General features: G+C 42.7%; 1 protein-coding gene and 1 pseudogene across 2 annotated transcripts in view; both read right to left on the bottom strand.

The window, feature by feature from the left end:
• Pde4b (phosphodiesterase 4B) overlaps window positions 1-25,954 on the bottom strand; it is a 546,203-nt gene that overhangs the window by 273,922 nt on the left and 246,327 nt on the right. The gene's annotated exons all lie outside the window — the stretch shown is intronic.
• On the bottom strand, window positions 13,514-14,110 carry LOC118577588 (annotated as a pseudogene).

Raw genomic sequence — 25,954 nt, forward strand, 5'->3', positions numbered from 1 at the left:
TGTAGGAGGTCAAGTCACCTATTGGGATCCTTACCTTATCTCAGCTAGAAATGTGGTTAGGAAAAGAAGTTATCCTCTTACTGGGATGGAGGGCCCGGCTTATAAATGTGAGCCGTCGTCTGAGGCTCAAAGGTAATCTGCTCATGCACTCTGGTTGCCTTGAGACTGTAGTCAAAGGTCTGGTCCACAGTGACAGGCATCTCTTGGTGCTCCTCCTTGATGGTCTTGTCTAACACATAAGTAACTAGATGGCCCACATCCCAGGTCTGTTCACCACTAAAAGACATCACATGATCCCCTTTAATAGATGCCAGCTGCCATCCAAAAGAGCATCTTGATTATCACCAGGGCAGATCCTCTGCTTTCCACACAAGGCAGTACAGTGGATCACAAGTGTTTCATTCCCATTTAGGGTCTTCACCTGGCCATCTACTTTGTAGACTGTCTCCTTGCAGTCATGAACTGATCTTACCTGGGAATCAGAGAGGGAGGTCTCCCAGGTGTTGAGCTCCATCAGCTAAGAGTCTGCCAGGGATTTAGTCTGTTCAGCAAAAACACCTTGCTGGTTCAAAGCAACAGTCTCACTTGGCTCTCCAAATTGGAAATCCTTGTCTTTTCTGTAGTGTGATATTAAGTTCTGGGTGTAGGCAGTCCCTGTGATGCTTCAGTATCCAGATATCATCACTGTTTGATTCCTTATAGGCACCACTTGGCTCTGAGCTGACAAGGGCAATCTCCACAAGGACAGTCTGAGGAACTCAGGGCCCTGATTGAGAATCATCTGGAATTTCCCCCTGATCCTTATATGTCTGAGATGACCCTGAAGAACTCTTTAAGTTGCTTAACAATTTGAGGTAGGGAAAACATGTCACTGAACTAGGTTTTCAATTCTGAGGTCCTTAAGAGTAGTCAAATATGAAGACAGAGGCTAGGCGCTAGACTCAAGCAGCTACAAAAACCTGGAGGCTATGGCTTCAGACCTGCAAGAACTGTGATAAAGGTGGCCTGGGAGAAAGGTACTCAGGTCTAGAATCTGGAGTCTATTCTAGAAAGCTCAATAGGAAGTGACATGGCTTCGGAGTCCAGCCCTTGGTTTGCCACAGCCTATGCTTTAGAGCTCAAAACCAGAGGACTTACGCTTCTTTTCCCAAGCTGTTGGAAGACAGAAGGTGACTGAATAACTCATTAAAGGACTCAGAAATTCTTTGAAGTCAGTAAGAACAACAGGAGGAAGCTGCATTTTGGCTCTTTCCATTCATATCACAGTAGCAAGGATATATCTGGTGGTTTTAGTCTGATTTTCCTTAAGGTTAAAGGTACAGAAAGAGTACACAGTTGGGCCAAAGAAATAAGTTATAGACTCAGCTTCTAAACCAATTGATTTTGCTCTCAGGGGCTGAGTTCCTGTGTATACACCCAGGATGTGAATTTGTGTCTCATAGGTTAATGGGCCATGCAGATTCACCTTCCTGGACAAGTTTTACTCAATCTACCTTTGACAGTAGAGCCTAGCATCTGAATGATTTAAGCTCCTCCCACAAGCACTTGGAAAGCAGAGGGTGTTTCAGTCACCTAGTCAAGGATTCAGGACTTCCACGCTGTGATTTCCTGAAAAGTCACTGTGTGGTAAAACTCAACATTACACTTTCCATCCTACCCCAGCCTCAGCGCAGAGTTTCCTGTGCTTGACCTGCATGTGAGAGTTGAAGATGCAGAAACTGCAGACAGCTGCTTGTGCAGAGAGAGCTACAGGTGCAGATTTTATTCCTAAGGGCTTTGCTCTCTGAGATCTGATGTAAACCCAGAACTCCTGAGATTCTAGTTCTAATGAACAGTTGAGATATGCAGATTCCATGATCTTGACAGCTGCACTTTTAACCAAATTACTGATAGTATGAAAAACTGAGCATTCAAACGATCACATTAGCATTGAAAACAGAAGTTTGTTATTGGTGGTTGATCTGTTTTTTAATACATGGTCTCCCTCTTTATTTTAGGTCAGTCTAACCTCCAATTCTGGAACTTCTTGCCTAAACCTAGATTATAATAGAGCCTGGTGTTTCATGCTGTTCATTCCTGATTGTTTTGTATTTTGGGTTTTAAAATTTTGTTTATACTAGGGATCTTATTTGTGTGCACAGAGTGGAAAAACTAGCCTTTCTGCCTTCTCTTAGAAATTTTATCACTGCTGGTGAGAATGGCTGGTATATTTCACCATAGGAAACCCAGACTACCTTTCATCCTCCTGCCTCTGCCTCCTGATTGCCTTCAGGATTGCAGCCCATAATGGCAGTTTTGATGTGTTCTTTTCCTTACTCCAAGACTGTTGATCCCTCCAAGGACTGACTCCCTAAGAATCACATGTGTCATCACACAGTTCCAAGTTATGCCAAGTGCTCACATTCTCTGTTCATCACTCCCAGAGCCCGTTTTTATAAGTATCAGTACTGTCCAATGGCACAAGTTTAGCCATTGGTCCCTAAATGTTTCCACCGACACAGCCTCCATCCTTTCCTCTGGTGAACTGACATTGTGGTAGCCCTGGTGACCTGGTGGTATGCTCCCTTTCTCTCTGTCCATGGCAGTTCTGAGTCTCTTAGGACCAGACTGTTAAGTGTCTATGACTTGCATATGTAACCTCTTACACATGTAGGGCCTCTCAAAGTCTATGCCAGGGGCCCACAGTCTTTATCCATCACCACCACAAGGAACAGTATTAAAGTAGCCAAGCCCACAGTACCAACTTTGCAATGTCCTATGTGTGTAAAGATACCTGGCCAACTATTGCTTTCTCTGTGTTTTTATCAACACCACTTCAACCCTTTCCTCTGGTTCTCTGACACTGTGATGTCCTGGCATTGTGCAGCCCCTTCTGTTTCCATGGAGGTCCAGGGCTTCAGGACCAGGTTGCTGAGTGCCTGTGATGGGATATCCACCCATTCCCTGGTTTCCATTCAATCTCCATATTGAGATGATGATCAGGAATAGCTGATTGGCTTTTACTTCTTGTATTCCAAGGTATTTGATTTGTACAAAAGGTTTTTGTCATAAACCTTTTACACCTATGCCAGGTTTAAACAGTTTCTTTGATCATTAAATATATTATACAATCAAGAATAAGGAGTAACTCCAAATCCCTATTTTGGCAACATACCATGGTCTCAAAAATGTATTTTAACTATATAGAAACAGTGAAATTAAGTTTTAACTCAGCGTATCATATATGGATTTCTGAAGATATGAGATGCATGCTCAGAATGCCTGTGTATACATGGCAATGATCTTTTTCTTTTAACATCCCTTAATTTGCTGATTAACATTTTATGAAAATTGCTTCTACAGATATTTCTGTTGATTTTCTTAACCTACAGACCCACTTGGAGCACAGGTGAGAAAACTTTTAGCCTCTCCTGCTCAAATCCTCTTAGAATAGCCAACACTCTGGGGTCCACTTCCAATGGGCTCCCCCATACTTCATATTTCTCCCTCCATCATTCCCATGTTCAAAAAGACAGTATTCCCCTTAGTGCTGTCATATAGGTCCCATGCACCCATAATGTCTACCCTCTTCTATTTACAAACTGTCTATGGTAACAAGAGCACACTTGTACACTCACTAAAAATCCAAACTCAAACACACCTTCCCTCCAGAAGGAGAAACATGTGTGGACCTTTTACCATTCTGGTTCAGTGCCTAAGGCCTCAACAAACCTTGAAGCCCTGAAGAGAACTAACTGCCTGGGACAGGATTAGGCATAGGCAGAGACTTCATACTCCTGTCTTGCTGCATACCCAAGAAACAAATCACTTTGGAAAGAATCTGAAGGGAAAAGAATCAATGTGTCCCATCTTTGAAGTTTATCAGTTCACCGGGTAATTGTGGCTGTCTACATAGGGCAGAAAAGTGAAAGGATCCTATTAGGTGGGAATTGTGGAGATTCACTGAATAAACTAATACATGCACACACTCACACAGAAACTCACACTTAATGGTAAATATAAAAAGGCATTTAGAAAGAATCAAGCTGAGGTGGTGGAAATAACACAAAGTACATGTAACTTTTACCTGTCACAAGTGTATGAAAATGGTTCCCATGAGAAGAAAGTTCACCTGAAATGACTGATGGGAAAAACAAGAAAGAGCTGTTTCTGGAGTCAGTGGTGCCTGCTTTTGCTCATCATGTGAGCCTCCCCCTCCAGAAACCACCTCTGGAAGCAGGGTTTCTTCTCCCTGTTTTTCCATCACAGACACACTTCACAAATGCAATGATCCCCTGCTCACAGGAAGTTGACTGACAGAACAAGGAAGTAGGATTCTAACCTAAAATGGCTGACAAAATTAAAGTCCCAAAAAAGTGTTTGGAGAAATATAGAGCCTATTTCACTGTAGTATCACAAACACTGGCAACAATAGCTTCATATTTATGTTTTCTTAGTATATTAGTGTAGAGTAATAGCATTAACCCTAATTTCAGTATAAAAATTGATTATATGCACTAAGGAAGAGGGAGGTTGCCCAGGTAGTGATATCACCTGCCCTTAATCCCAACACTTCAGAGGCACAGGTAGGCTCATCTCTGTGAGTTCAGGACAGCCAGGGGTATACAAACAAACCCTGTCTCAAAAAATAAAATAAAGTTAAAAAAAATTTCACTTCCGCAAAATAATTGATCCTTACCTTTTATGGTAATTGTTTCATAATCATGATTTTTTTTTATTAGTTTTGCATTTAAAAACAACAGTGACAGCTATTAGGGGTTCATTCTCCAAGTTGTGGGTATAAGAGACCAACTTTAATTGGGGAAGATGTTCTTTGTTGGCAGTCAGGTTTCAGTGGTGGATGATTGGGAATGGCATCTCACATGCTGCTTGAGGTGTTAGATCTGGAAGACACTCAGTTGCAGAGGATACACTGGAAGGTCAGTTCCCCAGTGTGGCTTCTCCTATGTCTACTGAAGAAATTGGAGCATGTGAATTTCCATGGGCATCCAGGTACATTGCACACATAAGGCTTCTTCCCAGTGTGTTTCCTCATATGGTCTCTGAGATGTAAAGGCTTTGTGTAAGGTTTCCCACAATCTTGGAAGGCTGGAGTTGGGCTTCAACTGGAAGGCTTCTTCTTGGACACAGGGCTCTGTGGCTTGGAGTCTGATCTTTCCTGGTGATGCTGTCTCTGGAGCACAGGAGAATCTGGCATGCTTTCTGGAGGTTGTCTTGGGGTCAAAGGAGAATGGGAGGGGCCTGGGGATCCACCTGAAACCCCCTGAGGATCACTGCCACCTTCAGCACTGGGTGCTGACCTCTGACCTGTGCAGACATCCTGAGCATGAGAAGATACCGGCTGGCCAGAGTAGTGTGGCTGGGCACTACTGGGCTTTCTCAGGTGATGCTTAGATATAGCCATTTTTCCTATAGAGGTTTTCTTCCTGTCACACTGGCGAGTCACAACAAAAGGTGGAATTTCGTGCCTACACCCACAAGTATTAAGAAAGGTGAACTTAGAGTTAGCGAGGTCTGGGACCCACATCAACACTGGAACTGATTGCTCTTGGGAACAAACCCCACACTGTCTTGGTGCCCTTTGATTGGAGTTGGATGTCTGTTCACTAGTGACAGGCATCTCTTGCTGGTGCTCCTCTTGAATGGTCTGGTTCGACACAGAAATAACTACAACGTCTTCATCACCGGTCTGTTCACTGCTGAAAGTCCTTACATGGCTCCCTTCAGGAGATGCCAGCTGCCTTTCAGAGAGAAGTTTTTTCTTTTCACCAGACCTCTTCTTCAGACTTTCACACAAGGCGGCACTATAGGTTACAAATGTCTCCCTACCACTCAGGGTCTCCACCAGGCCAAATTTTGTTTGGACTGTCACCTTGCTGCCAGAGACTGCTGTCCCCTGGGAAACAGAGAGAGAGGTCTCCTGGGTGTTGAGCTTCATCAGCTGAGAGACTGCCGGGGATTTAGTGCAGTCAGCAGGCAAACCTTGCTGATTCATAGCAACTGTCTCACTGGGCTCTGCCGATTGGAAAGGTATGTCCTTTCCGAGATTTGCCCTTGAGTTCTGGGGCAAAGATTTAGATTTAGATTTGGATTTAGGCTTAGATTTAGATGGCATCACTGTTTCTTTACTGGTAGGTTCCACTTGGCTCTTTGGTATGCTACGAGATTCAGGGTTCATCACTGTTTCATCACAGGGAGGCACTACTTGTCTCTGAGCTGACACAAGCTGACTGGTCTCCACTGGGGCACTCTGAGGAGTGCATGGCCCAGGCTGAGAATCACCTGGAGTTTCTCTCTGGTCATTCAGTGGTTCAGGGCTGACCTGCTGGTGCTCCTCAGGTTCCTCAACTGTTCCAGAATCAGAGAACATGGTGCCAAAGTAGGTTTTCAGTTCTGAGAGCTTAAGTTCTTAAGAGTAGTCCAATATGAAGACAGACAGAGGCTACGTGGTAGACTCAAGCAGCTCTAGAATGTGAGCTAGAGGCCAGTACTTCAGACCTGCACAGTCTGTGGTGAAGGTGACCAGAGAGAAAGGTACCCAGATCTAGAGTCTGGAATCTTCTTATAGACAGCTCAGTAGGAAGTGGGCAGGGCTTAAAGGTCCAGGCCTTGTTTGGCCACACCCTGTGCCTTGAAGTTCAAATAGAGAGGATCTGCTTACCTCCTCCTCCCCAGTTCTCTAAGTGCAGAAGCTGATTTGATAACACACAAAGCAACCAGGAACACCTTGAAGTCATTTAGTCCAACATGAGAAAGCTGAAAATTTCATCTTTCCATTCACATCACAGTAGTAAGGAATTAGCCTGATACTTTGATCTTCCTTAAGAGTTAAAGGTATAGAAACAGAAAACACTTAGGCCAAAGGATGAGCTACAGATGCAGATTGAAGCCAATCCATTTAGTGCTCAAGTCTAGAATCCCTGTGTAAACATCCAGGATGTGAATTTCTATGTGTCATGGGTTGGAGGGACGGGGAGATTCTCCCTCCATGACAAGTGTCATTTAATCTGACTTTTGGTTTAGCCTAGTTTTGCATTATTTTCTTAAGCTGCTCCCACAAGCACTTGGAAAGCAGAGGGTGTTTCAGTCACCTAGCCAAAGACTCAGGACTTCCTTGCTCTGATTTCCTGAAAAGCCACTGTGAGGTAAAACTCAACATTACATTTTCCATCCTACCCCAGCTTCAGTGCAGGGTTTCCTGTGTTTGACCTGCCTGCCTGTGAGAGTTGAGGATGCAGAAACTGCAGACAGCTGAGTTTGCTACAGGTGCAGATTTTATTCCTAAGGGCTTTGCTCTCTGAGATCTGATGTAAACCCAGAACACCTGAGATTCTAGTTCTAATGAACAGTTGAGATATGCAGATTCCATGATCTTGACAGCTGCACTTTTAACCAAATTACTGATAGTATGAAAAACTGAGCATTCAAACGATCACATTAGCATTGAAAACAGAAGTTTGTTATTGATGGTTGATCTGTTTTTTAATACATGGTCTCCCTCTTTATTTTAGGTCAGTCTAACCTCCAATTCTGGAACTTCTTGCCTAAACCTAGATTATAATAGAGCCTGGTGTTTCATGCTGTTCATTCCTGATTGTTTTGTATTTTGGGTTTTAAAATTTTGTTTATACTAGGGATCTTATTTGTGTGCACAGAGTGGAAAAACTAGCCTTTCTGCCTTCTCTTAGAAATTTTATCACTGCTGGTGAGAATGGCTGGTATATTTCACCATAGGAAACCCAGACTACCTTTCATCCTCCTGCCTCTGCCTCCTGATTGCCTTCAGGATTGCAGCCCATAATGGCAGTTTTGATGTGTTCTTTTCCTTACTCCAAGGACTGACTCCCTAAGAATCACATGTGTCATCACACAGTTCCAAGTTATGCCAAGTGCTCACATTCTCTGTTCATCACTCCCAGAGCCCGTTTTTATAAGTATCAGTACTGTCCAATGGCACAAGTTTAGCCATTGGTCCCTAAATGTTTCCATCCACACAGCCTCCATCCTTTCCTCTGGTGAACTGACATTGTGGTAGCCCTGGTGACCTGGTGGTATGCTCCCTTTCTCTCTGTCCATGGCAGTTCTGAGTCTCTTAGGACCAGACTGTTAAGTATCTATGACTTGCATATGTAACCTCTTACACATGTAGGGCCTCTCAAAGTCTATGCCAGGGGCCCACAGTCTTTATCCATCACCACCACAAGGAACAGTATTAAAGTAGCCAAGCCCACAGTACCAACTTGGCAATGTCCACCTGGCCAACTATTGCTTTCTCTGTGTTTTTATCAACACCACTTCAACCCTTTCCTCTGGTTCTCTGACACTGTGATGTCCTGGCATTGTGCAGCCCCTTCTGTTTCCATGGAGGTTCAGGGCTTCAGGACCAGGTTGCTGAGTGCCTGTGATGGGATATCCACGCATTCCCTGGTTTCCATTCAGTCTTCAAACTCAGAGGATAATCATGAGAAGTTGATTGGCTTTTACTTCTTGTATTCCAAGGTATTTGATTTGTACAAAATGTTTTTGTCATGAACCTTTAATAACTATAGGAGGTTTAAACAGTTTCTTTAATCATTAAATACTTTTACACAATCAAGAGTAAGGAGTAATATCTAACTCCCTATTTATGAAACATGCCATGGTCTCAAAAATATATTTTAACTATATAGTAACAGTGAAATTAAGTTTTAACTCAGTATATCATAAATAGATTTCTGAAGATATCGGATGCATGCTCAGAAAGCCTGTGTATACATGGCAATGATCTTTTTCTTTTAACACCCCTTAATTTGCTGATTGACATTTTATGAAAATTGCTTCTACAGATATTTCTTTTCATGATTTTCTTAACCTACAGACCCACTTGGAGCACAGGTGAGAAAACTTTTAGCCTCTCCTGCTCAAATCCTCTTAGAATAGCCAACACTCTGGGGTCCACTTCCAATGGGCTCTCCCATACTTCATATTTCTCCCTCCATCATTCCCATGTTCAAAAAGACAGTATTCCCCTTAGTGCTGTCATATAGGTCCCATGCACCCATAATGTCTACCCTCTTCTATTTACAAACTGTCTATGGTAACAAGAGCACACTTGTACACTCACTAAAAATCCAAACTCAAACACACCTTCCCTCCAGAAGGAGAAACTTGTGTGGACCTTTTACCATTCTGGTTCAGTGCCTAAGGCCTCAACAAACCTTGAAGCCCTGAAGGGAACTAACTGCCTGGGACAGGATTAGGCATAGGCAGAGACTTCATACTCCTGTCTTGCTGCATACCCAAGAAACAAATCACTTTGGAAAGAATCTGAAGGGAAAAGAATCAATGTGTCCCATCTTTGAAGTTTATCAGTTCATCGGGTAATTGTGGCTGTCTACATAGGGCAGAAAAGTGAAAGGATCCTATTAGGTGGGAATTGTGGAGATTCACTGAATAAACTAATACATGCACACACTCACACAGAAACTCACACTTAATGGTAAATATAAAAAGGCATTTAGAAAGAATCAAGCTGAGGTGGTGGAAATAACACAAAGTACATGTAACTTTTACCTGTCACAAGTGTATGAAAATGGTTCCCATGAGAAGAAAGTTCACCTGAAATGACTGATGGGAAAAACAAGAAAGAGCTGTTTCTGGAGTCAGTGGTGCCTGCTTTTGCTCATCATGTGAGCCTCCCCCTCCAGAAACCACCTCTGGAAGCAGGGCTTCTTCTCCCTGTTTTTCCACCACAGACACACTTCACAAATGCAATGATCCCCTGCTCACAGGAAGTTGACTGACAGAACAAGGAAGTAGGATTCTAACCTAAAATGGCTGACAAAATTAAAGTCCCAAAAAAGTGTTTGGAGAAATATAGAGCCTATTTCACTGTAGTATCACAAACACTGGCAACAATAGCTTCATATTTATGTTTTCTTAGTATATTAGTGTAGAGTAATAGCATTAACCCTAATTTCAGTATAAAAATTGATTATATGCACTAAGGAAGAGGGAGGTTGCCCAGGTAGTGATATCACCTGCCCTTAATCCCAACACTTCAGAGGCACAGGCAGGCTCATCTCTGTGAGTTCAGGACAGCCAGGGATATACAAACAAACCCTGTCTCAAAAAATAAAACAAAGTTAAAAAATTTTTCACTTCTGCAAAATAATTGATTTTTACCTTTTATGGTAATTGTTTCATAATCATGATTTTTTTATTAGTTTTGCATTTAAAAACAACAGTGACAGCTATTAGGGGTTCATTCTCCAAGTTGTGGGTATAAGAGATCAACTTTAATTGGGGAAGATGTTCTTTGTTGGCAGTCAGGTTTCAGTGGTGGATGATTGGGAATGGCATCTCACATGCTGCTTGAGGTGTTAGATCTGGAAGACACTCAGTTGCAGAGGATACACTGGAAGGTCAGTTCCCCAGTGTGGCTTCTCCTATGTCTACTGAAGAAATTGGAGCATGTGAATTTCCATGGGCGTCCAGGTATACTGCACACATAAGGCTTCTTCCCAGTGTGTTTCCTCATATGGTCTCTGAGATGTAAAGGCTTTGTGTAAGGTTTCCCACAATCTTGGAAGGCTGGAGTTGGGCTTCAACTGGAAGGCTTCTTCTTGGACACAGGGCTCTGTGGCTTGGAGTCTGATCTTTCCTGGTGATGCTGTCTCTGGAGCACAGGAGAATCTGGCATGCTTTCTGGAGGTTGTCTTGGGGTCAAAGGAGAATGGGAGGGGCCTGGGGATCCACCTGAAACCCCCTGAGGATCACTGCCACCTTCAGCACTGGGTGCTGACCTCTGACCTGTGCAGACATCCTGAGCATGAGAAGATACCGGCTGGCCAGAGTAGTATAGCTGTACACCACTGGGCTTTCTCAGATGATGCTTAGATACAGCCATTTTTCCTATAGAGGTTTTCATGTTTTCACCATGGGAATTCCAGGCAAAAGCTGGAATTTCGCACAAATTCCATTCATTATTAAATAAGGTAGTGAAATCAGAGTCAGGCTCCCAAAACATAATTAGTATTGATGGCTGTTTGGGAAAGTCTTCACATATTCTTGGTGCCCTCTGACTGGAGTGGAACATTGGTTCACCCATCTCTTGGTGGTGCTCCTCTTAGGTGGTCTGGTACAACACAGATTTAAGTAGATGGTCTTTATCTCGGGTCGATTCACCACTGAAGGACCTTACTTGGCTCCCTTCAGAAATGCCAGGTGCCTTTCAGAGAGAAGACCTTAATTATCACCAGAGGGCATCCTCTGACTTTCACACAAGGTTTCACTATAGGTCACAAAAGTCTCCCTACCTCTCAGGATCTTCATCAAGGAGAATTCTTTGTTGACTGTCTCATATCCAAAAGACTGCTCTCCCTGGAGAACCAGAGAGAGAGGTCTCATGGGTGGTGACCTTCGTCTCTGAGAGACTTGGGAGATTTAGTCTGGTGAGCAGGCACATCTTGCTGATTCCTGGCAACTGTCTCAATGGACTCTCCCAATCGGAAAGCTATGTCTTTTCTGATATTTGCCCTTGAGTTCTGGAGAAATGATTTAGATTTGGATTTAGACTTAGATTCAGATGCCATCATAGTTCCATTACCCATAGGTACCACTTGGCTCTTTGGTTCTACAAGATTCAGGGTTCATCACTGTATCATCACAGGTAAGCACCACTTGTCTCTGAGCTGACACAAGCTGTCTGATCTCTACATGGTGTAGTTGGAGGAGTGCAAGGCCCTGCTGAGAATGACCTGGATTTTCTCTCTGGTCCTTCAGAGGTTCAGGGATGACCTGCTGGGGCTTCTCAAGTTCCTCAACTGTTCCAGAATTGAAGAACATGGTGCAGAACTAGGTTTTCAGTTCTGAGAGCTTAAGTTCTTAGGAGTAGGCCAATATGAGGACAGACAGAGGCTATGTGGTAGATGCAAGCAGCTCTAGAATGTGAGCTGGAGGCCAGGGCTTCAGACCTGTACAGGCTGTGATGAAGGTGACCTGGGAGAAAGTTACCTACCTCGAGAGTCTGGAGTCTTCTTATTGACAGCTCAGTAGGAAGTGGACAGGGTTTCAAGGTCCAGGCATTGGTTCGCCATGCCTTATGACTTGAAGTTCAGAGAGGACTTGCTGAAGCTCCTCCTCTCAAGTTCTCAAAAATGCAGAAGGGGATTTGATGATGCACCAAAACACCCAGGAATTTATTCAAGTCATTAAGTCTAACAGGAGGAAGCACCACTTTGGATCTTTCTATCCCTATCTCGGTAATAAGAACATACCCTGATACCTTGATCTTCCTTAGGAGTTGAAGGTGTAGTAATAGAAAACATCTATGCCAAAGGATTAGCTGAAGATCCAGCTTTTAAGCCAATACATTTTGCTCCTAGGACCAGTTCCACATCCAGGATGTGAATTTCTATTTGTCATGGGTTGGTGGGCCATTCAGAATCCCACTCCTTTACAAGTGTCATTTAATTTAACTTTTGGGTATAGCCTAATTTTGCATTATTTGCTTAAGCTCCTCCCACAAGCACTTGGAAATCAGAGAGTGTTTGAGTCACCTAGTCAAGGATTCAGGACTTCCAAGCTCTGATTTCCTGAAAAGCGGCTGTGAGGTAAAACTCAACATTACACTTTCCATCCTACCCCAGCCTCAGTGCAGGGTTTCCTGCGCTTAACCTGCATGTGAGAGTTGAGGATGCAGAAACTGCAGACAGCTGCCTGTGCAGAGAGAGCTACAGGTGCAGATTTTATTCCTAAGGGCTTTGCTCTCTGAGATCTGATGTAAACCCAGAACTCCTGAGATTCTAGTTCTAATGAACAGTTGAGATATGCAGATTCCATGATCTTGACAGCTGCACTTTTTTTTCAGGGTTGTTCTTAATATTGTTTATTAGCACAGTAACAAATGCAGATGTAAGAAGTCTAAAACACATAACCAGTCCATTGAGCAATTCCTATTCCTCACCTATGGTTAACAGCTTAAGGTATTTCACTACAGGTTTCCACAAATACTGATTCAACCATTAAAGTAATTTGCATATGAAATAAAATACATTAACTACTCGTTTCCTACATGGTGTCTCATAGCCAGGTGTCCATTTTATATATACAAGGTAATGATCTCTATAAACTGTTAAATACCATTGTTTCCTTCTAAGAAGGAAAGAGACAAATTCCAACTTTTTTAAACAAGAAAATGGGACTTTACATAAGTGGCCATGTGTGTAACCTATAAAAACTTAAGCTGATTTTGAAATGACAGTAGACTACAGTCAATGAAATCCAAGTGTCTACATGTACACTCTTCCCTGTTGGACTCAAAGTCAGCTAATCTTGCAAAACTGACAGCTGGAAAAGTCACTATTACCAATTTGTCTACTGTAGCAAGATACCTTAAGTTACAACAAAATCTTAGGAAGTAAGACTGAATAATATCCGTTATAGAAATACCCTACTCTTTACCAACTCCCACCCTCCCCCCCCCTTTCACAATCATAAGCAGCTCTCTTCTGTGACAGACAGATAATGTAAGAACTGAAAACCCAGTTCATGTAGCGTATCTCTGGGTCCACTGCCTGGCCATTCTGTCGTGTTCTGCTCTGTTGGTCATATACTGAGTGGCAACACTTCCCACCAAAGGGTCAGCAGGATTGCAGTCTGTAAGGAGTGAGCAGATAGCGAGGAGGACTTTCGAGATGGTTAGTGCTGGGCTCCAGTTGTCTTTCAATATGTCCAAGCAAATAACTCCTTGGCTATTAATATTACAGTGATAAATTCTTCTACAAAACATAACCTTTGGAGGCTTGAAGGGATATTCTGGTGTAAAAGTGGTATCAAGGAAGAATACGCCACCTTCATACACAGACCCCGGAGGCCTGAGAATGGTTGATCTCCATTCATAGATGGTGTCACCTTCGGGACCAGCATTGCAGTTTGGTGAAGGGTCTAAAGTGATGTCTGCCAGCTCCTTATGGATCCTCTTGGCACTGGTGGGAGAGGAGCTTTGAGTTTTTGCTCATGCTGACTTTACTCTCCTTCTTCTTGGGGGTGCTGGCTTCCTTCTCGGACTGCTGGTTGGAGGACGAGGATGAGAGGAGCTGGTGCTGGCCCTCGAATCGTCATCCGACATAGTGAACCCCCCACCCCACCCCTCGAAGAGCCCCTTTCTTTGTGTCTGGCTGCTCCATGCAGCTGCTGCTGCAGCTGCAGCTGGGCCTGGTTGAAAGCTGCACTTTTAACCAAATTACTGATAGTATGAAAAACTGAGTATTCACATGATCACATTAGCATTGATATGAGGTTTTTTTTCCCTCATAGTTCATCTATTTTTTTGATACATGGTCTCCTTTCTTATTTTAGGTCAGTCTCACCTCTAATTCCAGAAATTTTTGCCTAACTCTAGATTATAGGTGATAGCTATGGAGCCTAAGGTGGGGTTTTTGTTTGTTGGTTGGTTGGTTGTTTTGTTATTGCATTGTTCATTTTTGACTGTTTTTATTTGGAGTTTTAAAATTTTGTTTATACTCTGTATCTCATTTATGTGCACAGCCTGGGCACAACTGTTGACAAGTAGACCTTCAGCCTTCTGTCTTAGAAATACTATCACTGCTTGTGAGAATGGCTGGTATATTTCACCATAGGAAACCCAGACTACCTTTCCATCCTCCTACCATTGCCTCCTGATTGCCTTCAGGATTGCAGCCCATAATTGCAATTTTGTTGTGTTCTTTTCCTTACTCCAAGACTGTTGATCCCTCCAAGGACTGACTCCCTAAGAATCACATGTGTCATCACATAGTTCCAAGTTATGCCAAGTGCTCACATTCTCTGTTCATCACTCCCAGAGCCCGTTTTTATAAATATCAGTACTGTCCAATGGCACAAGTTTAGCCATTGGTCCCTAAATGTTTCCACCGACACAGCCTTCATCCTTTCCTCTGGTGAACTGACATTGTGGTAGCCCTGGTGACCTGGTGGTATGCTCCCTTTCTCTCTGTCCATGGCAGTTCTGAGTCTCTTAGGACCAGACTGTTAAGTGTCTATGATTTGCATATGTAACCTCTTACACATGTAGGGCCTCTCAAAGTCTATGCCAGGGGCCCACAGTCTTTATCCATCACCACCACAATGAACAGTATTAAAGTAGTCAAGCCCACAGTACCAACTTGGCAATGTCCTATGTGTGTAAAGATACCTGGCCAACTATTGCTTTCTCTGTGTTTTTATCAACACCACTTCAACCCTTTCCTCTGGTTCTCTGACACTGTGATGTCCTGGCATTGTGCAGCCCCTTCTGTTTCCATGGAGGTTCAGGGCTTCAGGACCAGGTTGCTGAGTGCCTGTGATGGGATATCCACGCATTCCCTGGTTTCCATTCAATCTTCAAACTCAGAGGATAATCATGAGAAGTTGATTGGCTTTCACTTCTTGTATTCCAAGGTATTTGATTTGTACAAAATGTTTTTGTCATGAACCTTTTTACAACTATAGGAGGTTTAAACAGTTTCTTTAATCATTAAATACTTTTACACAATCAAGAGTAAGGAGTAATATCTAACTCCCTATTTATGAAACATGCCATGGTCTCAAAAATATATTTTAACTATATAGTAACAGTGAAATTAAGTTTTAACTCAGTATATCATAGATTTCTGAAGATATCGGATGCATGCTCAGAAAGCCTGTGTATACATGGCAATGATCTTTATCTTTTAACACCCCTTAATTTGCTGACTGACATTTTATGAAAATTGCTTCTACAGATATTTCTTTTCATGATTTTCTTAACCTACAGACCCACTTGGAGCACAGGTGAGAAAACTTTTAGCCTCTCCTGCTCAAATCCTCTTAGAATAGCCAACACTCTGGGGTCCACTTCCAATGGGCTCTCCCATACTTCATATTTCTCCCTCCATCATTCCCATGTTCAAAAAGACAGTATTCCCCTTAGTGCTGTCATATAGGTCCCATGCACCCATAATGTCTACCCTCTTCTATTTACAAACTGTCTATGGTAACAAGAGCACACTTGTACACTCACTAAAAATCCAAACTCAAACACACCTTCCCTCCAGAAGGAGAAACATGTGTGGACCTTTTACCATTCTGGTTCAGTGCCTAAGGCCTCAACAAACCTTGAAGCCCTGAAGGGAACTAACTGCCTGGGACAGGATTAGGCATAGGCAGAGACTTCATACTCCTGTCTTGCTGCATACCCAAGAAACAAATCACTTTGGAAAGAATCTGAAGGGAAAAGAATCAATGTGTCCCATCTTTGAAGTTTATCAGTTCATCGGGTAATTGTGGCTGTCTACATAGGGCAGAAAAGTGAAAGGATCCTATTAGGTGGGAATTGTGGAGATTCACTGAATAAACTAATACATGCACACACTCACACAGAAACTCACACTTAATGGTAAATATAAAAAGGCATTTAGAAAGAATCAAGCTGAGGTGGTGGAAATAACACAAAGTACATGTAACTTTTACCTGTCACAAGTGTATGAAAATGGTTCCCATGAGAAGAAAGTTCACCTGAAATGACTGATGGGAAAAACAAGAAAGAGCTGTTTCTGGAGTCAGTGGTGCCTGCTTTTGCTCATCATGTGAGCCTCCCCCTCCAGAAACCACCTCTGGAAGCAGGGCTTCTTCTCCCTGTTTTTCCACCACAGACACACTTCACAAATGCAATGATCCCCTGCTCACAGGAAGTTGACTGACAGAACAAGGAAGTAGGATTCTAACCTAAAATGGCTGACAAAATTAAAGTCCCAAAAAAGTGTTTGGAGAAATATAGAGCCTATTTCACTGTAGTATCACAAACACTGGCAACAATAGCTTCATATTTATGTTTTCTTAGTATATTAGTGTAGAGTAATAGCATTAACCCTAATTTCAGTATAAAAATTGATTATATGCACTAAGGAAGAGGGAGGTTGCCCAGGTAGTGATATCACCTGCCCTTAATCCCAACACTTCAGAGGCACAGGCAGGCTCATCTCTGTGAGTTCAGGACAGCCAGGGATATACAAACAAACCCTGTCTCAAAAAATAAAACAAAGTTAAAAAATTTTTCACTTCTGCAAAATAATTGATTTTTACCTTTTATGGTAATTGTTTCATAATCATGATTTTTTTTATTAGTTTTGCATTTAAAAACAACAGTGACAGCTATTAGGGGTTCATTCTCCAAGTTGTGGGTAGAAGAGACCAACTTTAATTGGGGAAGATGTTCTTTGTTGGCAGTCAGGTTTCAGTGGTGGATGATTGGGAATGGCATCTCACATGCTGCTTGAGGTGTTAGATCTGGAAGACACTCAGTTGCAGAGGATACACTGGAAGGTCAGTACCCCAGTGTGGCTTCTCCTATGTCTACTGAAGAAATTGGAGCATGTGAATTTCCATGGGCGTCCAGGTATACTGCACACATAAGGCTTCTTCCCAGTGTGTTTCCTCATATGGTCTCTGAGCTGTAAAGGCTTTGTGTAAGGTTTCCCACAATCTTGGAAGGCTGGAGTTGGGCTTCAACTGGAAGGCTTCTTCTTGGACACAGGGCTCTGTGGCTTGGAGTCTGATCTTTCCTGGTGATGCTGTCTCTGGAGCACAGGAGAATCTGGCATGCTTTCTGGAGGTTGTCTTGGGGTCAAAGGAGAATGGGAGGGGCCTGGGGATCCACCTGAAACCCCCTGAGGATCACTGCCACCTTCAGCACTGGGTGCTGACCTCTGACCTGTGCAGACATCCTGAGCATGAGAAGATACCGGCTGGCCAGAGTAGTGGGGTTGGGTGCCACTTGGCTTTCTCAGATGATGCTTAGATACAGCCATTTTTCCTACAGAGGTTTTCTTGTTTTCACCCTGGGGAGTCTCGGCAAAAGATACATTTTGGTGCTCATCCTGGTTACTTTTCAAGAAGGTAGTTATATTGCATTTCGAGCCCCAAAGTGTAATATTTATCCATTGCTGTTGGGGAACCTCCTTACTCATTCTCAGTGCCCTCTGACTGGAGTCGGAAGTCTGTTCCCCAGTGACAGGCATCTCTTGGTGGTGCTCCTCTTGCTCGGTCTGGTACAACACAGATTTAAGTAGATCGTCTTTATCAGGGGTCTGTTCACCTCTGAAGGACCTTCCATGAATTCCTTCAGAATATGCCAGGTGCCTTTCAGAGAGAACATCTTGATTATCAACAGCGCTCATCCTCTGATTTTCACACAAGGCTTCACTAAAAGTCACAAAAGTCTCTCTACCACTCAGGGTCTTCACCAGGCAGTATTCTTTCTGGACTCTCTCCTTGCTGTCCGAGACTGCTGTCCCTGGAGAACCAGAGAGAGAGGTCTCCTGGGTGTTGAGCTTCATCAACTGAGAGACTGCCGGGGATTCAGTATGGTCAGCAGGCACAACTTGCTGATTCATAGGAATTGTCTCACTGGGCTCTCTGGTTTGGAAAGTTATATCTTTTCCGAGATTTGCCCTTGAGTTCTCAGGCAAAGATTTAGATTTGGATTTAGACTTAGATTTAGATGGCATCACTGTTTCTTTACTGGTAGGCACCACTTGGCTCTTTGGTGTGCTACAAGATTCGGGGTTCATCACAAGAGGCACCCCTTGTCTCTGAGCTGACACAAGCTGACTGGTCTCCACTGGGGCACTCTGAGGAGTGCATGGCCCAGGCTGAGAATCACCTGGAGTTTCTCTCTGGTCCTTCAGAGGTTCAGTGATGACCTGCTGGGGCTCCTCAGGTTCCTCAACTGTTCCAGAATCAGAGAACATGGTGCAGAACTAGGTTTTCAGTTCTGAGAGCTTAAGTTCTTAAGAGTAGTCCAATATGAATACAGACAGAGGATAAGAGGTAGTAGCTTCAAAATGTGGGCTGGAGGCCAGGGCTTCAGACCTGCACAGGCTGTGGTGAAGGTGGCCTGGTAGAAAGGTACTCAGCTTTAGAGTCTGGAGTCTTCTTATAGAAAGCTCAGAAGGAAGTGGGCAGGATTTCAAGTTCCAAGCCTTGGTTGGCCACGCCCTTCGCCTTAAAGTTCAAATAGAGACTTGCTTAAGCTCCTCCTCCCAAGTTCTCAATATACAGAAGTTGATATGATGACTCACCAAAACACCCAGGAATTCTTTGAAGTCATTAAGTCCCACTGGAGGAAGCAGTACTTTGGATCTTTCTATTCCATATCTCTGTAATTAGGACATAGTCTGATACTTTGCTCTTCCTTGAGAGTTGAAGGTATAGAAACAGAAAACAGCTGGGCCAAAGGATTAGCTACAGATCCAGCTTTTAAGCCAATCCATTTTGTTCTCAGGAGCTGAATCGCTGTGTATTCACCCCAGGATGTGAATTTCTATGTGTCATGGGTTGGTGGGCCATGCAGAATCCCACTCCTTTACAAGTGTCATTTAATCTGACTTTTGGTTTAGCCTAGTTTTGCATTATTTGCTTAAGCTCCTCCCACAGTCACTTGGAAATCAGAGAGTGTTTGAGTCACCTAGCCAAAGACTCAGGACTTCCATGCTCTGATTTCCTGAAAAGCCACTGTGAGGTAAAACTCAACATTACACTTTCCATCCTACCCCAGCCTCAGTGCAGGGTTTCCTGTGCTTGACCTGAGTGTGAGAGTTGAGGATGCAGAAACTGCAGACAGCTGAGTTTGCTACAGGTGCAGATTTTATTCCTAAGGGCTTTGCTCTCTGAGATCTGATGTAAACCCAGAACTCCTGAGTTTCTAGTTCTAATGAAAAGTTGAGATATGCAGATTCCATGATTTTGACAGCTGCATTTTTAACCAAATTACTGATAGTATGAAAAACTGAGGGCTGGGGATTTAGCTCAGTTGTAGAGTGCTTGCCTAGCAAGTGCAAGGCCCTGGGTTCGATCCTCAGCTCACAAAAAAAAAAAAAAAAAAAAAAAAAGGAAAAACTGAGCATTCACATGATCACATTAGCATTGATACGAGTTTTTTTCTTATTGGCTGATCTGATTTTTAATACATGGTCTCCCTCTTTAGGTCAGACTCACCTTCAATTCTGGAACCTCTTATCTAAGCCTAGATTATAGGTGAGACATGGAGCTTGGTGTTTTGTTTTGTTCATTCTTGATCATTTTGTTATATGGTTTTAAAAAGTTATTTATACATGAGATACCATTCATTATGTTGCCCAAACTGACCAAAGCTTCTGAATTTGAGCCAATCCTTGCCTTTCAACCTCTTTTGTATTTAGAAATATTATCACTGCTCATGAGAATGGCTGGTATATTTCACCATATGTAACCCAGAATACCATCCTGTCCTTCTGCTCTGCCTCTTGATGGCCTACAGCACTGTAGGCTATAATAGCAGTTTTGGATCCCACTAAGAACTTACTCCTTTGGAATCACATGTATGTCATCAGACAATTCCAAGTTATGGCAGGTGCTCACATTTTCTGTTCATCACTCCCATAGAGCCTGTTGTTATAAAATATTAGCACTGTCCAATCACACATGTTTGTCCACTGATCTCTAGACGCTTATACCAACATCATTCTCACCCTATCAAAATAGACACTGTGCTAACCATTGGTGAGTTGACCCTGTACAGCCCTTTCCTTCTGTCCATGGGAATTCACAGGCTCTCAGGTCCAGGCTGTTAAACTAAGTGCCTGAAATGGCAGGTAGGCATATGCCATGGCTTCCCCTTAATCTCCACACTGTCCAGACACAGAGTCAGAAAATAATTGTGAGAAATTTATGGGTTTTGGGTTCCTGTATTCCAGTCTCCCTTGGGAAAAAATAGCATATATAAATTGAACAAAAGTATGTCATTTTGAAATTTTTATACCTATACTATATTTGAAATTGATTTTTTGGTCATTAAATAAATTTATAGAATCAAGAGTAAAGTGTAACCCCTAAATTCCTATAAATACAACTTTCCTGCTCTGCCAAAAAAAAAAAAATATTTTGCTGGTCTGTGGCAGCCCACAGCTTTAATCCCAGGGCTTTGGAATCCTGGGCAGCAGTTCTCTATCATTTCAAAGCCAGGCTGGTCTACAGAGCAAGTTCAATGACAGACAAAGGTATTACACAGAGAAAATTCTGTCTCTAAAAAATATCAACCCTCCAACCCCCCCAAATACAAAAATGAATAATTTTAAATTCTTAGGAACAGTTAAAGGGAAGTACAACATGGTGTAGCCCTTCTGAATTCTTCACTTCTATGAAGGAGTCTCTCAGATGCTTGGCTCTGGTTATCTGTCTTCTTGGCAGCCATTTTTTGTTTTGTTTTGTTTTCCTATTTCTTCTTCATCAATACTTGTTACAACTTTTTCCTATGGAAATGTGAATATTTTCACCTCTTCCCTAGAATCCATACACTCCTTACCCACAGTTCAGACATAATTTAAACATTATCATCCAAGCAGAAAGTAGAATAGTCAGCACTCTGGGGCTATTTTCACAGGTTTTATTGGCACTTTATGCCTCACTTACACCTTCCAACCAACCTTAGATTCCTACTCTCTCCACCGCTTCTTCTCTGTTCTCCTGGACACCAACAAGTCTATTTTCCCTCCTAGTTTAATAAATCTGTCCCCTCCACCAACAGAAACTTCCTCACTTGTAGCCACAGGATATATACAGTACCAAGAGCACTCCCACATCCCAATTGAAATTCTCAAACTGTCCTCCTAATGGGAAAAAGAAATGTCTGTAGATACACTAACCAATCTGCTTCACACAGGGACTGTGCCCCCCCTACCCCTGCCTCCATATACAAATATGTCTGTACCAGGGACATATGTAGATTTCATAGCATAAACCATACAGGAGCATGCAGAATGCATGCATGTGTAAATGTTAATAGAAGAAGACATGCAAAAATGTCATAGTAAAGGATTTGAGAAAAATGGATAAATAAGTCCTACAGGACCAAAGTGGCCTCACAGAATTGTCTCAATGAGAGAATGCAAAGAAAATTTTGTTGATGAAGTTAGTTATTCCTTTTGTTTTGCTGGTCATGTGACCATACACCTCCAGAAACAGCTTATTGAAGAAGTTTTCTTCTGCCTATTTCTCAACTACAAACAAACTGCAGTAAATAGAACTGTTTCCTTGAGTCATGGGAAATCGACTGACAGAGCAACCAGTTATTATCATACACTAAAAAGAATGGCAGAATCTAAGTGCAAAACAGAGGGAAGAAGAATTAGGCCTATTATTTTATTATAATACTTTTATTATGTCTTAATATTTGTATTGCTGCCTTATTTGGTACAATTTAGTATTGGTGCAAATGTCATCAATATCAATGTCTTCATACTATCTTAAACAAAAGGTATATTAATGGATTCACCTTAGTGTGGTGGAACACACCTTTAATCTTAGCACTCAGGAATCAGAGACAGGAGGATATCATATCTATGAGTTCTTGAAAAACAAAAGGATCACCTTTGCAAAATGCAAAATAATCCACCCCAAGCTATTATGGTAAATGTTGCATAATCACTATTTTAGTTATTAACATTCACAAACAGCTTTATGCATTTACTATAAATTGACACATTTCTGGGTAGGAGGAATTAAGGTTAGTAGGGAAGATGTTCCTTGTGGACAGTCAGGCTCACTGTTGGTTCAATCTTGTTCTTGGACTCTCAGATCACCTTGCAGTGATCTGATCCTGCAAAGGTTTTGTCACACTTGCATGTAAGAGGAGCCATTCTTCACTGTGCTTCTCTCTGTGTCTGTGAGCTCACCTGATGGGGAGAACTTCCATGTGCAGCCAGTTGTGCTACACACACAGGACTTCTCTTCAGTGTGTTTCTTCATATGGCTCTGAGGTGCTAAGACTTTGTGTAGGATTTCTCACCACCCTGCTATGTGCAAAAGTACAATGTCAAACTCTGAGGCTTCTTCTGCATTCCATGGCTCTGGAACTTGAGGTCTGACTTCTCCCGTGGAAGCTGTCCCTGGAGTAAAGAGGACACTGAAAAGCTTTCCAGGGGTTGTCCTGTGTCCAAAAAGGAACTTGAAGTGTAAAAGATTCCATTCCACATTGGGTCTGATTACTAAAGGAACTCATCAGAAGATTTTGGCTTTCTTCACACTGGGTGCTGTCATCTGACCTCTACAGACATTCTGACCTATAGAGCTTGTCATTTGACCAAAGTAAAGAGTTGTTTGCATCTTCCTCCCATAAAGTGATTGTTCAGAGATGGTGGTTGTCATCTGACTCCAACAGAGAGCTCATTACCAACTGAGGTTGCTATCTGACTCTCACAGAGATGGACACCACTTTTGGCTGTCTTGTGATCGCTATAGTGGGTAGGTCACCACATGGTTTGTCATCTGAGCCCCATATTACAGGGAACTGTCATCTGAACTCTTTAAGGATTCTGCTCACCCTTTCTGTTTGTCATTAGTTTGAGTTGAAGCTCTAGTTAGTCATACACAGAAATAACTAATAGTCCTTAGATGGGCACTGTTCACCACTAGAGGGCATCAAATGTACCCCTTCAAGAGTTACAAACTGCCCTCCACAGTCACCAATGTGATTTTCACTCATTGATCCTCTTACTTCCATATATGGATTACTGTGGATCACATGATTCTTGTTAGCAAGCACAGTCTCCTTTGTCTGACTTCCCTGTTGACTGTCTCCTTGCTGTTGGGGATGGCTGTCTTCTGGGAATCAGTGGGGGAGGTCTCAGGGGTGTGGTTGAGCTCTGTCAGCTGAGAGCTTGTTTGGATTTAGTCTGATAGCAGATACTTCTTGCTGGTTCAATACAACAGTCTTAATTGGCTCTCCAAATTGGAAATTGATGAATCTTCTGGTTTGTGGTCTTGTGTTTTTAGTAAACGATGAGCCATGGGTGCTACAATATCCAAATGTCATCACTCTTTGATTCCTCATAGGTTTTACATAGCTCTGAGCAGACATGTACTAGCTGGTTCCCACATGGGCAATGAGAGGAGTGCATGGCTGTGGATCTTACTCAGGTGGGCTTTCTGTGTGGTACTCACATGATACAGAGAAGCCATGGAGACACTCTTGAGTTAGTTACCCCAATTGTGCTGTGGAAGGAGAATATCTTCTTGCTCACCTAAGTTCTCAGCTGTGAGAGCTTTAGTATCTCAACTGTAGTCATATACAGGAGACAGACAAAGGATAGGTCGTTGCCAGAAGGCAGTGAGAAAGTGAGCTGGAGGCCAGGGTGTCAGACCTTCAGGGGCCAAGAGGAAGGCTGACTGGGCGAAACATACTCAGCTCCAGAGTCTGGAGTCCATTTTTAAAAATCTTGGCTGGGAAGGGGATAGGGCTTCAGAGTTCAGCCTTCAGTGGGTCATGACTTTTGTATGGTTGGATCTTCATAGCTAGAGTCCCTAATTAAGCTTCTCCAGGAACTTAGAATTAACCGGGTGACTAAATCACCTGACAAGGAGCCAGGTTTCTTTGAAGTCATTTCTGTAAGTCCCTGCAACAGCAAACTGAACTTTGGATCATTCAATCCATACCATCACTGTAGTTGTGGGGATTTACTGTTCTCTTCTTTGGTGAGGTAGGGACACAGAACATCAGTGGGCCAAATGAATTAGCTACAGATCCAGATATTAAACCAGACAATTTTGCCCTCAGGAGTTAAGTCCCAGGGTAAACACTCAGAATGTGATTTCTAGATCTAATTAGCTCCTGGGTCATACAGACCCCAGCCCCTTGGCAGCTGTAATTTCATCAAAATTACTCCTGGTATGAAATATTTAGAATTCTTTTGGGTCACTTTAGCATTGATAATAGAAATTTTCATTTGCTGATTGATCTGATTTTTGAAACAGGGACTCCTTTAGGCCAGGCTTAAAGCAAATTCTGGATGCTCCTGCTTTAACCTAGGATTACAGTGGAGAGCCGCCAGGTGCTAGGTTTAATTAATTAAATCCTCTATTTTCTTTTATTTTGTTTGTTTTATTATGTTTGGACAAATGACCATGTTAGGTTCCCCAGGTTGGAAAAAACTCCTGGACTCAAGCAATCCTCCTGCTCAGGCTCCCTTGTGCCTAGGGATACTTTCATTCGAACTGAGAGAGCTTGCAGTTTGAGGCAGTCACCCTCTGTGACCCAAACTGCGTTCCAGTCTTTCTACCCGTCCCCTGATTGCCCACAGGCTTGCAGCCATCTACCATGACTCTGAGTAGATGGTGGCATTTTTTTTGAAACCCAGGTACCCTCCTAGTCCTGATGTGGTCAAGCAGGCTTGAGTCTCTGATTTATATATGTGACTGGTGATACAAGAAGGGCATCTCCAAGTCTATGCCAGGTGCCCACAGTCTGTGACCATCAAAACTGCCAGGACCAGTTCTAAAAGACAAGCTACAGTGCCAAGCTTCACAATGTCCTATACTGTTTCAAGACACCTGGGTGACCATTGCTCTCTGTGTGTTTTCACCAACACTACTTCAACCCTATCCTCTGGTACACAGACACTGTGGTAGCCCTTGGTGAACTGGCATTGAGCACCCCATTCCCTGCTTCTATGGGGGTTCAGGGATCTCAGGACCAGGTTGTTAAGTGCCTGTTATGGGGTGGAGTCATATCACCTGGCTCTCTCTTCAATCTCTATGGATATAGCCACATGGACTCAGATGACCTTGAATTTGTGGTGGACTTCAGATTTCTGTATTCTAAGCTTTCTTTAAATATACATAACATTCGACTTGTCTAAAATGTCTTTGTCATGAACTTTTGACACCTTTACTTGGTTTTGATGGATCTTGTGAACATTACTCTTGATTTTATAAAAATATTTAAAGAATAAACTCTGAATCCTATGACTTCAACATACCCCAGTCTCAAAAATAGTATTTTAACTATTTATAAACTGTAAAAGGAAATTACAACACAGTGTATTGTATATGGATTTCTGAAGATACCTACCAGATGCGTGCTCTGAATGCCCATGTACACATGGCAGCAGTCTCTATTTACTACCTCCTAATTAATTTGAGA

This window comes from Onychomys torridus, chromosome 2 (genome assembly GCF_903995425.1).
Source record: "Onychomys torridus chromosome 2, mOncTor1.1, whole genome shotgun sequence".
Classification (NCBI taxonomy): domain Eukaryota; kingdom Metazoa; phylum Chordata; class Mammalia; order Rodentia; family Cricetidae; genus Onychomys; species Onychomys torridus.